Source organism: Lepeophtheirus salmonis, chromosome Z (assembly GCF_016086655.4).
Source record: "Lepeophtheirus salmonis chromosome Z, UVic_Lsal_1.4, whole genome shotgun sequence".
NCBI lineage: Eukaryota > Metazoa > Arthropoda > Copepoda > Siphonostomatoida > Caligidae > Lepeophtheirus > Lepeophtheirus salmonis.
Window position 1 is genome coordinate 271,807 of NC_092584.1, and position 15,973 is coordinate 287,779.

General features: G+C 31.5%; 1 long non-coding RNA gene across 2 annotated transcripts; it reads left to right on the plus strand.

The window, feature by feature from the left end:
* Positions 1 to 11,108: 11,108 nt before the first annotated feature.
* On the plus strand, positions 11,109 to 14,182 carry LOC121130595 (uncharacterized). 2 transcript variants are annotated; one of them, XR_011783847.1, is made up of 3 exons: positions 11,109 to 11,305; positions 11,355 to 11,819; positions 13,613 to 14,182. It is a non-coding gene; the product is annotated as an uncharacterized lncRNA (long non-coding RNA). The 2 variants fall into 2 exon arrangements; XR_011783846.1 differs by having other exon boundaries at positions 11,109 to 11,548; positions 11,603 to 11,819; positions 13,613 to 13,988.
* The last annotated feature ends 1,791 nt before the right edge of the window (positions 14,183 to 15,973 follow it).

The following is a 15,973-nucleotide window of genomic DNA, read 5'->3' on the forward strand; positions in this document are numbered from 1 at the left end:
TATATATATATATAAATATAGTCCTGCGGACGCCCCTGACATACATAGTTGAAATGCTCAAATAATGATAGGAAAAAATGTATAATTGTAAAGTGATTGGCTCTTGTAACTTCTATGACTTCTTACTGACGAATCTTTGTTTTATTTTTGGTCCAACTCCTCTTACGTGGTTAAATAGCCCCGGTCACTTGATGTATGATACTTAATTTTGTGCTAGAGTATGGCCTTTAAAATTATTGGATTGGATCATATTTTTTTGAATTAATTGTAACTGGGACTTTGTACAATCTTGCAATGCGATTTACGTTTGTGTATCAGAAAAATTAATTAATATATAGGTTGATAAATATTTGATTTGTCAAATTTTGGTCAATTCTAGATCTTATATTCAAATTTCCTTGATGGGCTGAGATACACAAGGTTTTTTTGATATATGATATTTGGCTCCGATATGCTCTTACAAATAAAATCTAATATATATTCGTTAATTGGGATATGTCCTGATTTTAGGATGGGGTGGGGGGAATTGACCCCTGGTCCCGTGAAGGGTTAGTTTTATATGTATATATAAATAAATATTTAAAAATCCAAAGGGCCCGCATTTTATGATTTGAAATTTAATTATAAATGTATCAAAAATTAAATCCAGTAGATTCATCTTTCTCAAAAGAACATATATATATATATATAACTTGAATAGCAACGCCGGCAGTTTGGAAGAATTGGTAGCCCTCTTTTTCAGTGCGTTTAATCGCTGAAATTCAGGTCAATATCTGATCATAAAGTAAATATTATATTAAAAAATATCTAGTTTTATGTACATAATTTAATATCCTTTTCTGTTACTCACTCCTTTCATTCACCTGACACGTTGCTCTTCTAGTTACCTCCGCATCAAAAGTTATGCTTTTGCCTCGTGTCTGTTTGTTAGTTAGTCACGATGATTATGGCAAAAGTTACAAATTGATTTTGATCAAAATTGGTAGGAAGATGGTCACAGTCAGAGACCATTAAATTTTGAGGTCAAAGGTACAGAAAACGTTAATATAAAATGCTTAATGGACCATCACTTTGAAAAAATTGATGTACATAACTCAATTTTATTTTAGGCGGAAGTTAGTTCTTTATATATATTTTTTTGCCCATGCCCTGATTTTGAGCGATAATGTCTGTTCTTTTCAAGTCCAAGGGCTCCATCATCATCAAACGGGGTGTAATGTATAAATGGAATACGAAATATTTTTATTGTACTCATTTTTGAGGGGACAAATTATCATTCCTCCTTGCTTGCTTTTGTATTGACGAATCACATTATATTACTTTAATTATTGTACTGATAAAATCTCTCAAACCGTACTCTGCCTTACCATTATTGTTTTTTTGTTTTTTTTCAACTAGTCGTATTTAATTTTTTATACTCTTTTATCATCATATATATGAAATGAATATCTCTCTATATTATATACATAATAATACGTTTATAGATTTATAAATATTTATATTTAAATAATTCAGTATGCGACAATAAAAAAATAAAAAATTAGAGCATGCAAATTTGTTGGTACGATATATACATAAAATTCATTTTCCTATAGGGATTTTTATATATTGTATTTTTTTTTTTGGGGGGGGGGGAATTAAAAGTCCACAGCTATTCACAAAAAAATTTCCAATTCCATGGCTATTCTCAAAAAGTTTCAAAAATCTACAGCTTTTCTCTAAAAATTATATTTTTACTAATGTTAAATTATTAGGAGAAAACTTTCAAAAATCCATAGCTATGCATTGAAAATTTGAAAAATAAAGTTAAATTTCCAATATAAAATGTTTTTAAACAAAAATTTCATTTTTTATTATTATTCGGTTCCTTCATACCGAATAAATATTTGACATTTGCCATGATTTGGAGACAAGCCAAGTAACAAAGTGAGGTATCTTGATATACATGGAGATTATGTTCGTAGAACAAGTATAGGACGTCAATAAAACAATGCTATAATGTAGAAAATAATTAATTAACAATATATGTATAAACCAATAATAATACGTTCAAGACTCCAGTTAAAAAAAAAAATATGCCTATGATTTTTTTAAATGCCCTCACAGAAAAAATTCGTCCAGTAAAAATAATTTTTCACCTGGAATGCAGAAATGAAATACACATTTACTTGCTGTTACAATATTATAGATACAATTGTTATATTAAATACAATGAATTTAAGATATATTTGACAATTTATTCACTCTTCCATTGACTCCAGAATCACTATGTCTCTTGCGTTTCCTATTTTCTTGTAGATTAACAGATGGAGCATAGCTTTTAACTATGAAATTAGACGCTTCTAATCTATTAATTTAAAAATCATCAAATAATTTAACTACGCATATAGCACTTATAAACAAGGTCCATTGTATATATTAGCATTCCTCTATCCTTATTGATGATGAAAAGAGCAAAATTGGCAAATTTTAACTTATTGGTATACAAGACATTAGAAGAAATCAATTCCTCAATTTTCGTAATCATCTCTTTTGGGTCCACACTTTGCTGTATGTCAGTATTGCGTCCGCTTCAGCCGTAAAAAGAAAAAAAAAATATCAGCTTTCTGTAGTAACTAATAACAATATTCCCTCTGCAGAGGGCTCTGAGACTAACAACACTTAAAAGGGGGGTGAGAACCGCAAAACTGAGGAGAGTGTGGAATGTGACCAGGAGAATGCCGACGTCTTCACGAGCCAGCTGGGTGACTCGATACTTAACAGGCTCGAGCCACAGTGGAAAGACATCCAAACCAGAACCTGAGCGGGAAATTGTGCGTAAAGACGAGAAATATCCTCCTCTACAAGACAAGTTGCAAACATACAGACCTTATATACATGAAAAATACGACTGATACCGTTAGTTTCCGGTCAGGTTCAGTCTCAACATGCTGAGGAAGTCGTAAAGTGGAGAAATTATTTGAGACGTATTTTCCAAACTGTTGGGTTCCTCGCAAAGCAAAGATTGGTTTTTAGAGGCGATTCCGAAACAAGAGAGAAGTTGACGGAATCTAATGAAAACAATCGAGGAAACTTCTTGGAGCTTTTGTCTCTACATTCACATTATAGTCAGATTCTCAAAGATAATCTGGTGGCTGAGGTAAGAAAAAAAAATGGTTCAGTTGGGGCAGGTTTTGCCAAGTGGTCTTGAGCTGACATCCAAAATGAGCTAATAGAGATTATAGCATCCAAAGTGACAGATAATATAATTCAAGATGTCAAGACTTGTGCCGGCAATGATGAATATTGGTTCTCTGTGATTGATGATGGGACATCAGATATGTCAAACATGGAGTAGTTCAGTCTGTCACTGGGATATCTGACAAGTGAAGACATAAAGAAAGAGAGCTTCCTCAAGTTTGTAAAAGTTACCCAGACTGATGGAAAATATTTGTTAGAGAAACTTCACGAGGCTGTCAAGGATATCGGCCTTAACCCCGCCCGCACTGTCTCCCTAGTCGTGGACGGTCCCAACAACATATCCGGCATCAAGCAGGGTCTAGCCGCCAGGTGGAAGGAGGCACTTCCTGTGTGTCTACGTTCACTGCTACGGCCATGTCCTCAACCTTGTAGTCAAAGATCTTCTCTCAGATATAACCCCGTTGATAAATACAATCGGGACAGTGCAAATTTTATACAACTTAATTGAAGGGTCATCAAAGAGATTACCAATCTAACAGTCGGTGTAGATAACAAGTCAAGATGATGACCATGAAGAACCAGTTTTATTAATTTAAAAAAGTACCCGGACATCGGATTTTTTTTTTTTTTTTTTTTTTTTAGACACCAGCTGGAGTCTCTGTTACAATGCCGACACGCTGTATCTCTAGAGATGGGCAGAATCATGAAGACCCTCATAATAATGAGAAAAGATAAAAATAAATAGTCGAGGTCAACAGCTACTTATCTGCTCAACAGAATCTTTAGACACGAATTTGTTTTCGGCATTGAACTTTAGAAGCGACTTCTCAGACACACATCTAGCTTATCAGATGAACTTCAAGGCAGAAAGCCTGACCTAGAAACAACCTAGTGATTAGGACTCTTGAAGATCTTAAAAATGAGAAAAACTTTGAATCAATCTGGAAACTTGCTGAGCTGAAATCAGTAACTGACCACGTAGACTCAATAGATTTGTACTTCAAGGAGGCGAAGATTCCAAGGAGAGTAAAGTGGAAAAGAACAACTGAATCCTACTTCTTTGAAACACATTTCGATGTTGCAATCAATAGGATTGTATCGGAGCTTGAGATAAGACTTGCGACCGACGATACAGACATCACAATGGATGTCATTGCAATGGTGAATAATGACAGTGAGATAGAAATCTGTGTTATTGAGCTTCTTGCGAAACACAACAGACTTGATCTTGAGCAGCTCCAGTTAGACCATGCAATCTTCCAGCAATTCAAGGTTAATATTATAATGTTTCATTTTGCATCATATGTTTAAAATTTATGTTTTTCTAGGCAGATATTCACACAGAATTCATGGTTTCGTCACAAAATGCTGCGGATTTAATAAGTGTTCCGCTTATTGCCAGATCTATACAAGGTGATCGTGATCCTGGCCTCAATGCCCATCAGTAGTTGTGAAGCGGAGCGGTTATTCTTCTGTCTTAGAAGGCTCAATAACCACATGAGGATCCCCATGCGCTAGGAGAGGCCTCCCTCAGCCTCTTGAACATGGACAGGGTGATGGTTGACAAGGTGCTCCATGAATAGTTTGATTGACACCTTTGCGTTAAGGAAAGAGAGGAGAAACTTCTTCTTCTAAGTCTTGATAAAGAACACATACATTTTTATCTTCATTTTTTCAAACACATCACCACGTACATAATTTGCTATCTTTTCTGCCGATGTAACCGTTTCATGGTCTATTATAATCTCGTTCATTAACTTCATTCCTTATTTTTTTCCATATATTTAAGGAGGTTTAAATTGTTTGACTTACTTTTATAGTTAAAAACTTTGTCTCTCATTCTCACCCCGTGCATTTTATACTCCATTATACTCCTTCCTTTCCGAATCGGTCAGCATTCACTTTCCGTCTGCAGTTTTTCATTTTGATTTTATTTTTTTCAATTTTGCCTGAAGATCATAATGGTAAAACAGTCCATCGGAACATATTCTTGCAAGATCCAATCTTTGCTGTAGCATTTGTCCTGTTTAATTATCCCACATCCATCACTGAAAATCAACCGTTCACCCTTGTAAAATGGACCGAAAAATCTTCCTGATATACGGCACTGCTTACAAATGTTAGTATAGTGGACCATATCAATAAGTTTCAGAGAGATGACAAAGCTTATGGACCAGAAAATTTATGGAAGGAAAAATATTTACTGAGTATATTGTTCCCTATTTACTTAGGTTTGGATTTGAGATGGAAAAGAGGGGGTAGGCTCTTCTTAGCTTTAACTCGGGGTAGGATTTTCCCATCCTCAAAAAAGGTAATGGGACATCACTTAGTCATTGGAGGCCTTTGGTAATACTTAATGAATCATACATAATTTTAGCAAAACAAATTGAGCCTATACTTTACAAAAAGTTGGGTTCAGAACAAAAAGGTTTTGACTCTATAAGTCATTATTTCATCCTACGTGCTATAAAGAAATAACTTTCAAGAAGGTATTTTAATCCAATCCAATGGAACTTCAACTATAGTGATTGATGGATTACAGAGTAACCATATAGTCTTAGGAAAGGCTGTATACAAAGATGTCCTGTATCTCCGTTACTGTTTGTGGCTGCAATGGAACAATTAAGCTGTACACTTATGTGGAAATATGAAGGTTTTGGTGTTTCCATAGGAAGTAAAAAGTATTTGATTGATCTTTATGCAGATGACCTTACACTGATGGCCGAGGGAAATTTGAACAGACAAGTAATGAAATTATTTGAGATGTCTTCTCATATTTTGATAAATTTTCTCTATTTTCGGGATGAAAATGAATGCGGAAAAGACTTCCATTCTTTCTATTTGTAGATGGTGCGCTTGGCCTCACATTATGATTAGAGAATATAAAGTAGTTGAAAGTGTAAAGATTTTGGGAATATAATGGTAGAGAAATGGACCTTCTTTATCTAACTTTGTGAAGCTAAACTCTGAAGCCCGCAAATGGTGTTAGTCCTGGAAAGGATAATCTTGCAAAAGAGAGTATACCTATACAACTCCAAATAAATTGCTCAAATGATTTATGTGGTCACATTACTACCCTGAGTAGGCGACAGGCTCTAAAAGGAAGAGGAAGGGTGGTTAAATAGATTATTTGATAAAAGATACGTACCTGCCCTGAAGAGACCTCGATCTCAACTGGGAGGAGGACTAGGACTACTCCCAAATATTTTACCAAAAATTTATCTAAGATTTTTACTGACATCACGTCCAAACCTCTGTTGGAATGGAGGAGATTCACCACAGAGTCATCTGTCTATAAGATGTTGACGTTTGGTACGGAATATTCCATCGATGCAGTGACATTGCACTCCATGGACTGGGCAGCTACACAAAAAATTATATGTAGTAAATCACCTGTATTTGATTCCAATAGTATAATTAATGTCATACTCCAAAATGCAAACAAAAAGGCATTCTTTAAGAACCTCTAAAAACAACAGAGAGAGCTGGAAACGATTGCCATTAACGAGGACGTTCTTATATTTATATGATATGGATCACGAATTGATTCTGATCCCTGGAAGATTCTACCACCCTCTGTAGAGATCAGCAAAGTGGCATCTTCCCCTTACTCCTTGGTATTTGAAATTTAATTCTTAAGTTTTGAAGAGCCTTCCAACTAAGGAATATATAAGGAGCTTCGGTCTTCCTCCAACATGGGAGAGGAGGATTATACTTGCTCTGAAAGGTGTCAATGACGGTCAAAAATTCACCTCACAATTTCAGTTATCGAATAGGTTAATTAGTTTCTCTCTATATTGTAAAGACCGTGGAAGAATATATAACGATATCAAACACGCTTGTGTTTCTTGTCCACTTTTGAAAATCATACAGGATTTCATATTACTTAACTCCAAGTATATTTTAGATTTTGAAGCAAGATATTGGGAAGCATTTGTGCTATTTGCTATTCCTTCTAGCAGGAAGCTGAGTTCATATGAGGAAAATTCAATTAGTGTGGCTTCCAGTAATTGCAAAGCTTTTATTGCTCAAAAGCTCACAGAAGATAGGGGGATTCATCCAATAAATCTAAGGACTATCTTAATATGGCCTGCAGATAGATACAGCGCTGTATCTCCGAGGATTTCCCAATTGCAAGACTCATCGTGGAATTATGCCAGGGTACACTATATAAGTTTGCCCATACGTCATATTTTCTCTTTCTATCTCGAAATTGGAGACCGCGACTGAGGATAGTTGCAACTCAATTATCCCAACCTTTCAATAATAAGGAAATAACTTTGCTACGTCAAGCGTACGGACGCGAAGTGAAAGGATCTCGACTTTTCCGAATTGTTCGGTTAATTAGCACTTTGAAGGGTCACGAAAACAGATGGAAGGTCTCATGGTGTGGAAGAAGTTGATAATTTGCCTCTTCTAGAGTATTCGGAGGGGGGAGTTCTCTCGGAGTCCATCTGTTGCGGTTGACTGAGGGATGAGGCCTGGAAGGAGATCATATCTAATTATGTAAGGCACGACAGTAGAATTAATTTCAGTAAATATAATTTATAAATATAGAATAGTATAAAATCTTTTCTTTATTTAAGTATGCTCTTACACACAATGTGACCTTTCATTTGTTACCGTGACCCTTCAAAGTGCTAATTAACCCAACAACTTGGAAAAGTCAAGATCCTTCCGCTTCATTTCGCTTCTTCTCTTCCTCAGCCAATAATATTCTTCCTTCACTTCGCGTCCCTACGCTTGCCGTATCAAAGTTGTTTACTTATTATTGAAAGGTTGCGAGAATTGAATTGCAACTATCCTCATTCGCTGGCTCCAATTTCGAGATAGAAAGAGAAAGTATGACGTGTGGGCAAACTTATAGAGTGTGCAGATATTTTTCATCGATATTACTTCGGTATGAATGTACTCTTAGAATGATTATTCGGTGATAAAGAATTATAGGAAAGAAAAAATGGATTGAGTTGGATATTTCTTTTCTTGTTTTATTTATTTGGGTTGTTTTACGGTTTTTATTTTTTTTCAAGTACATTGGATAACAGTATTTGATTAAATATATTATGTAATCATGTGAAACGTCGTATTTTTTAGTTTGATCATTGGATATTTTTTGAGTTTTTAGGTCTACTAGAAAGAAATTAATTTTGAACTAAAATGTTAAATTATATTTTTTTAAGAAACGCAAATTTTCTTTTATGTGTTTATTTTTGTATGTTTAAATACATATAGGTTCCAGGACTTTATGAGACAGTCTTGTATTTATATTTATTCTGTCTCCATACAGTACCGAAAAAGAACTATATCCAGACAGCAGATTGTTCAAATACAATTAAAAATTCGAACTCATTGTCATATTATTGACTAGATGAATGAGTTAGTTCTAGTGACATTTACGCCTTGTGACGATTTCGACATGGATATTAATAACGTAAACAATACTTATATTATAATATGTTTGTTTCTATAATTTTTATCCTTGTACTGGAGTTTTTGAGAAATTAGAAAGCAAAATAAAGTAAATGAGACACAATTGTTCAAACTTTGTGTCGTAGGTTTTAAATCATTTGCAAGGAATCACGGATCCCTTGCAAAGAATCATTGGTAATGGTATGCCGTTCATTTCTTCATCAAAATATATAATAATTTTCCAAATAAATTAATCTTAGCCCCACTTACTAAGAATAACATTAATAATGTAAGCCCCTGAGTATTTTTGCTTACACGATTCAATAGAATAAAGAATATGGAAGCTATAAGAGTATAAATGATAACAAATTAGTATATCGTTCATCATATTTCATATAATATATCTTTGTATATATTAAATATAATGTTATGATTAGTTTTTGTTAATGTAAATTTAATAAATTGAATAAAATAACAATTTCCTATAAATTTTGAACAGAGTACAAATTGGCAATCAACTAATTCTAAGTCTAAATTTATAATATAAAACTCAAAAGCACCTTTCAATTTTTTCTCTTAACGTGTGTACTCCTTGTCTGGTAATCTGTATTTCTGTTTATGTATTGATGAAAAATATATATTTGAAAAGTTAAGTCATCAAAGATTGTTTTTTTAACCTCAAGTCATTTGAAAATAACATATTTTTAATAGAAATTATATATTTGTAAAGGGATTGAGAAGTTTCAAGCTTTAATTTATGATGCTCAACTTCAAAAGTTTCATTAAGATTCCTTTTGTATAATACAATAAATTCTGGTATATTTAAAATTTACTTTTGTTTTAAAAGAAGTTTTATTTATCATTAGAAGTAAATCGCTCAATATTAACAAAAATGTTCAAGGCGAATACCCCTGACACGGAATGATTTTATGGATACAATGACAACTATTAGTGTAGCTGTTGAAATAATTGTTTAATTATAAGCACAAAAAACACTCGTATATATTAAAATATATAAAACTCCTTCCACAACGATTCCCTCGATATAATTGATTTAGTACCTCATCCTCTACCACAATATCATGACCCTCCTCTCCTTGTAGATCCTACCTCTCCCATTCGTCATGATACCACTACGCCTGTGGAGTACACAACCGGGAAGTGACCATTGGTACTCCGAGGGCAAGCAGAGGAACCAAAAGGCATACTAGAAATGTACTCTCTACCACCAAGTGTGTTAATATATATGCTATTGATCTTTATTTTTCAAGAAAATATTACAGACAGAAATGTGTCCTTAAATGTGGTCTTCCACTACACTGATTAGAGACTGGAAGCATGGATGAATATATTTAATTAAAAAAACCAATAAGACAGGAAATCCTCATCACGGTTACGGGTTGTCATTGCTAAAAGAAGCCACCTTGTAGCCGATGTTGAGTGCTGAACAAATTATGGTTTTGATTATATGTAGATATATAGATCTTCTTAAGGTCAAACGAATTTACAGTTAGGTTAAATGTCACTAATTGTTTCCACCTTGTCTGAATTCCTGTCAGGATAAAACATACGTTACTAGGACAACATTTTCGCCAGTAGTCTGCCCAACAATAGATTGGATCCTTGAACTTTCACCTGTAAACGAAAGTAGTCGAGATTAAAATATGGAAAGCAACCCATATAAAACATTACGCATACCAGAGACATAAAGGGTTCCTGTTTCACTGCCTGAGGAAGTTTGGACTATCGAATCTCGTACATTAGGTCAGACTCCTCTGCTAGCTGTTCTCTCGACTTCACGGAATTGGTTGTAGTCCTTGGTCTGGACACCTTCGAAGATATAAATTGCATGGTATGGCTCCAGGTAAAATATGCTTCCTTCTTCGATTATTCTCAGAGTCGATGTTATTTTCGCTGAAGTGCTCAAAACATAGCACATGATGATGATAGTCCTTTCTTTCTTCTCAAAACACGTCTTTAAGTCTTCCTTTCTTTAGACTCCATTGGAAAACGATATGTCAGGGGATGGGAACTGTCCAGTGACTCAAGTGATTTAGAAACCGAACAAAGAGCAAGCAGGCATTCTTACAAAATGACTCTTTATTCCCTATTGACTCTTGCATAAGACTTGAAATAACATCCTAACATGTATTCCAGAACTCAGTATAATCATAAACTCGAGTCTTGCCCATTAAGAGAATGGCGTTGTGTGATTTTACAATACTGCACATATATATGATGCATTCCTTTGTCAGAAAAGGCAACATATACTTTTTTGAGTATTACAAGAGCTCAAATACAATACTTTCATTCAAGAAAATCTTATCAAGGTAAAGATGTGCTAAAAGGGCCTTAAATGTATCAAGCTCTACATCTGGAACTTCAATATGTACCATTCCCACCACTGACTCCTTAAAGGTACCGTTGAACATTATCTCGAACACTGGACTTCCAAGAGACAAAATGAATTTATGCGCTGGAATTTCCTTAGGATCTATATACAAATTGGAAATAATTAATTAACAACTATTAATGATAACTCAGTAATCATGAATATTAATATAATTGACACTCTTTTAACATCCCCATCAATATGCATATAAAGAGGGATTTAAGAAATACAAAAATTATCTAGTGAGGAGTCATTGTTAATAATATTTAAATAATTTCCTTTAGATCCAAAGTTGAACGTAACATCCACCAAATGTGAATTTAGGTAAGGAAAAGTACACTTTTGATTCATGTTCTTCTTATTTAATTGCCAGTCCAAATTCTCTGTGGAATTGATGTCTTCATCAACTGAAACTTTAACTTCTTTCGATGGTGGATGATTCATTTTTTCAAGCGTCTTATGTTTACCAAGAGTCTATATAAATGTGGTTTTTCACATGGAGATAAAATAAATAGTCAAGTTAGTTTACCATAAATCAAAAATAACTGAATCAAGGACTTCAAATAGGTTCGTGCAATTTATCTAAGTCTAACTCCGAAATTTCCTCTCGAACATCCTCAGATTAAGACGTCCCTTGTTATTTTAATTTTTATAATTATAAAACATCCATAAGCCGATCTTTTAGAATACAGGAAGGGAATGCGTGCGAGAGGGTCTATTTGCAGTATAGCCGGGGGTATTCTTGGATCAGGGAACCCTGAAATGAATATGGAGGGATATCTTCTTTTGGCGTACGCTCTTTTTACTAGAGTGCAAATGGATTTATCATATTAATAAAGTAAATACAAACTTTAACACCTCATAAGTCATAACTTACTCTTTTTAAAGTACTCAAAATTTAATTTTTTTATTGAAAACTTAACACATAATTTTAATTGAGCTTAATTTTATAATGAAAGAAATATAATAATATACAAATGACATTGAAGGAAAAAAAGGAGCTAACTCACTATTCAATCTGATTTCAACTTTGAAATTATTTTAGTGCTAAAAGAATTTTTGCAAGCACTTTTCCTTTTTTTATTTACATCAAAATGGCTGTTTGCTTCAGACACAAAAATTTTGCAAACTTATTTAACATTTTTGATAATATTTGATTAAAGAAAGTGTTGATAAGAGCAAGTTTATTTTTTTTAAATGTTATTGGTATCAGAATAACGGATCCGACTCTTTGATGAACATATATAATTCACTTCGACAAGAGGTATAGGAAGTCCTTTTGAAAAAATTGAGAAAGAGAGGTTATTATTCACTTCTAAACCTAACAAAATGTAAGGAACAAGATCCTGTGATGATAAGGCGAAAAACATGACAAAGTCTTCATTATATATTACATTAATGCCTGTGGGCAAACAGGATTTATACAGTTTTTATTTATATCTGTGAAATTTTTTATCTCATCCTCTTGACATAATATTCAATTTGAGAATTAAGACGAAGTCTATTTGGCTCAAGTCTGAAAAAAATAACAATGCACTTAAAACTACGTGGAAATGTTAATATGTATTTTCTAAAGTATAACCTTTTAGTAGAAGTAGATAAAGTTGTTGCCCTTTCAGGAAAAATTTGTTTCCTCAAGTTTTTTTGTGGAATATCTGGAAATACTGCTGGAACAGCATCAGGTTTTATTTTATATCGTTTACGTGGACTATATATTTTTTGTCGAGTTGAATTTGTATCCGGTCTTTCATGAATATAAATTGAAATAGGAAAATGATTACTACAGATTCTTGGCTCCTAGTAGTTTTTTCTTCTGATGGAATTGACCCATACTTTAATAAGTTCAGGAACTTTTGTAAAGTTATGAAGAAAATGTTTTTCTTCAACAATTTCTTCTTCACTATGATTTTGATGAGTTTTTCCTTTTGTCTAAAATAGTAAATGCAAAATATCAATTTATTAGATGAAATTGTTAATAAATTCATTAAATAATTCCTGTGAAAATATAATACATATATGTAATAGATATAACATATATTTTATATATAATTAAAGTACTTAGTATGATGCACTATATGTATACTATTGTAAAGATGTATAATTACCAAATAGAAGTAGATATTTAACAATTAACAATTGTTCAAAACAAAAATATGTTAATAAATTTAACCATGAAGTCTCTAAGTACACAAAAAACTAGAATAATCATTTGGAATGAATATAATATATAAAAAATAAATTATTCATTTTTTCTTTGCAGTCATGTAAAACAAAAAAAAAAGTTCCATATTCTTTTCAATGTCCCCTATAGTATTTCTATTAAACTTATTGTACCTTATTAGATATAGAAGAAAAAGATGAAGACAAAATAATTATGAATAGTATTATGTAGTTAAATCATAGCATTGAAGGGATATATGAAGTTTTTGAACATTTTCAATAAACTTATTTTTATTAAGAGAACATATGTATATCATTATGTTAATATTACGTATATATTTTTAACAAGTAAAGAAATGAATTTACACTGTAAATTAAAGATTATAAAATAAGTATGAATGTGAAGATAAAAACATCATCTAATTTGTAAGCACTAATCCAATTGTTCCATATACTTATATTTATTTTCAGTTTTTCTAATTTTACTATGGAAGAATCTCTAGCCAATCTATTATTTTTGTACAAAAACTGCTAAAGACTCATCTTTGGAGCAACCACTTTGAGTCAAGGAATACTTTTATCCTAGATATGTGAAAAATGTTGTATGGTGCGTGCCAAACTATCTCTTCAGGAGAAGAAGGAATTTTTATGTAATAAAAATAATATTAATTCAAGTCACGAATAATTGTATATATTTTTGAAATGGTAATTCCAAACCATTTTTTTTTTTTTTTGTAAAGCCTTCTCTTTTATCAATCTATCACCTGACAACATTTCATGAAGCTACCATATTTGCGATTCATACCAATGTAGCCTATATATTTCTATTAATCATCACAATAGTAACTTTAATTAATTAATTATAATTTTCGGTACATAATTATTAACATAAGTCTAAATATAATCTGTAGTTAAATCTATGTGCTTCAAGTTATGTTAATTAATTATTTTTTTATTTGAAGGAATTTATTTAATTTTCATGAAGATTAAAATGAATTTTTACATAATACAAGTCACGGATAATCGTATAATATAATTTTATAATAATTATAATTTGTATTATTTAAGAAACAAAATAAAATAAATTTATTGATGAACTAGAATTAACTCTCCTTAACCAATATAATTTTGCATATTGTTTAAATTTATGTCGTTGATATCGTAGCAAACACTTGCATATTCCCAGTAGATAGATGAGAATAATAATCAATACTCCATTCATGACGCCAATGATTGTAATAATAATATTATGTCCTTTAAAATCTTCCATATAGCTTAAAGTTAATGATTTGCTCTCATTCAAAAATGAGTTTATTATCGGAACTTTTTGAGTAAGTAAATTTGTAACATTAAAGGGATATGATATGAATTAGATGCGGATTTATTTCTTCAAGAATTAATGTTTATAAATTAGTAATATCAAGTTAATATGTTTAAGCTTTTATACCATTTACATTCCTAAATGTGTATTCCACACCTACCAATGCATATAACATTTAATATTCCAATCAAATTTTCTTAATTAATTTTTCTATTTTCGCTACTTGACTTCATTATTGGATTTGTAAGTAACTTATTTATTTCGTTATCCGTCATTATTTTGAATGTCTTATAATTTTTTTATGCATTAACTCAACAAGATAAATAGTTTGTAGAAGCCTTATTGGTATAGTCATTGTCAATATTAAGTTTTTCTCCAAAAAAAATGTCCTATTTAGTTTTAAGTAACTAATTATTTTTATCTGTTATGTTATGTCATCATTTTAGAAACATGGCTTTCAACACATCCTTCTAATAGCTAGGACTCATTGCTAGTGGGAACTGAGTGTAAATGCCTTTATAGGCATAAAAACATTTAAACTGAAAGATATACAATCACATATTTTATCCTAATTTACAATGATAATTTAAATTAGAATAAAATATACTTTATGAATTTATAAAATGTTAAAACTTTTAATATGAATAATGTCACTAATGTAAAATGTTAGTATAAACTTAAAAGTATGATAAACAATTATATTACGTAAGAAATATTAAATTAATTCAAATTAATTTATAATTATAATATGTATGTAAATATACAATACTTAATTATATAATTTTAGCATCGCATACATAAATATTGAATAATCATTAATACAGACTTTTATTCCTCTTTTTTTTTTCCTTCTCAAAACGTGAAAACATAAAATGGACATAAGACATACATCAGTCATAATCAATAAATCATTGAATTTAGAAGAAAAAGTTACATCAAATAAAGTTTATTATCTTCTTCAAATCTAAATTTCTTTGAAATCCTTTAGCATACATAAATATCACTGAATATTAGATTCTGTATTCAGCTCACAACAATCAATATATATTTTTATTTTTCACTACTAAGGTGATAAACAAACTCACATTAAGAGTTCTAACATTGTCTATAATTCAATATTATTGTTTTTTATTAGCTATGAAGTAAGTTTGCGTTCATTTTATTTTTTCACGTGTTGAGAAGAAAAGAAAAAAAAATAAAAATGAAAAAACACATAAGAAAGAGAAAAATTAAGTAATGTTAATTTAAAAAAAAACAAAAAAAAACTTGAACTTGAATGAACTTTTGAACTACCATTGACTTAAAAATTAGAAAAATATACTTATCAGTGTGTTAACACTAATAATCAATTGTAATCTACTTTGATCAATAATTATCAGAGTATTGATTTTTTTTTCAGATGTGGGTTTCAGTGTCGTTGATTAGCAACAAGGCATGTACATTGAACATTCCTTAGTCCAACTCTGGGATTTTCATTATATCCTAGTCGTACAACTACAGGAATGTTATGT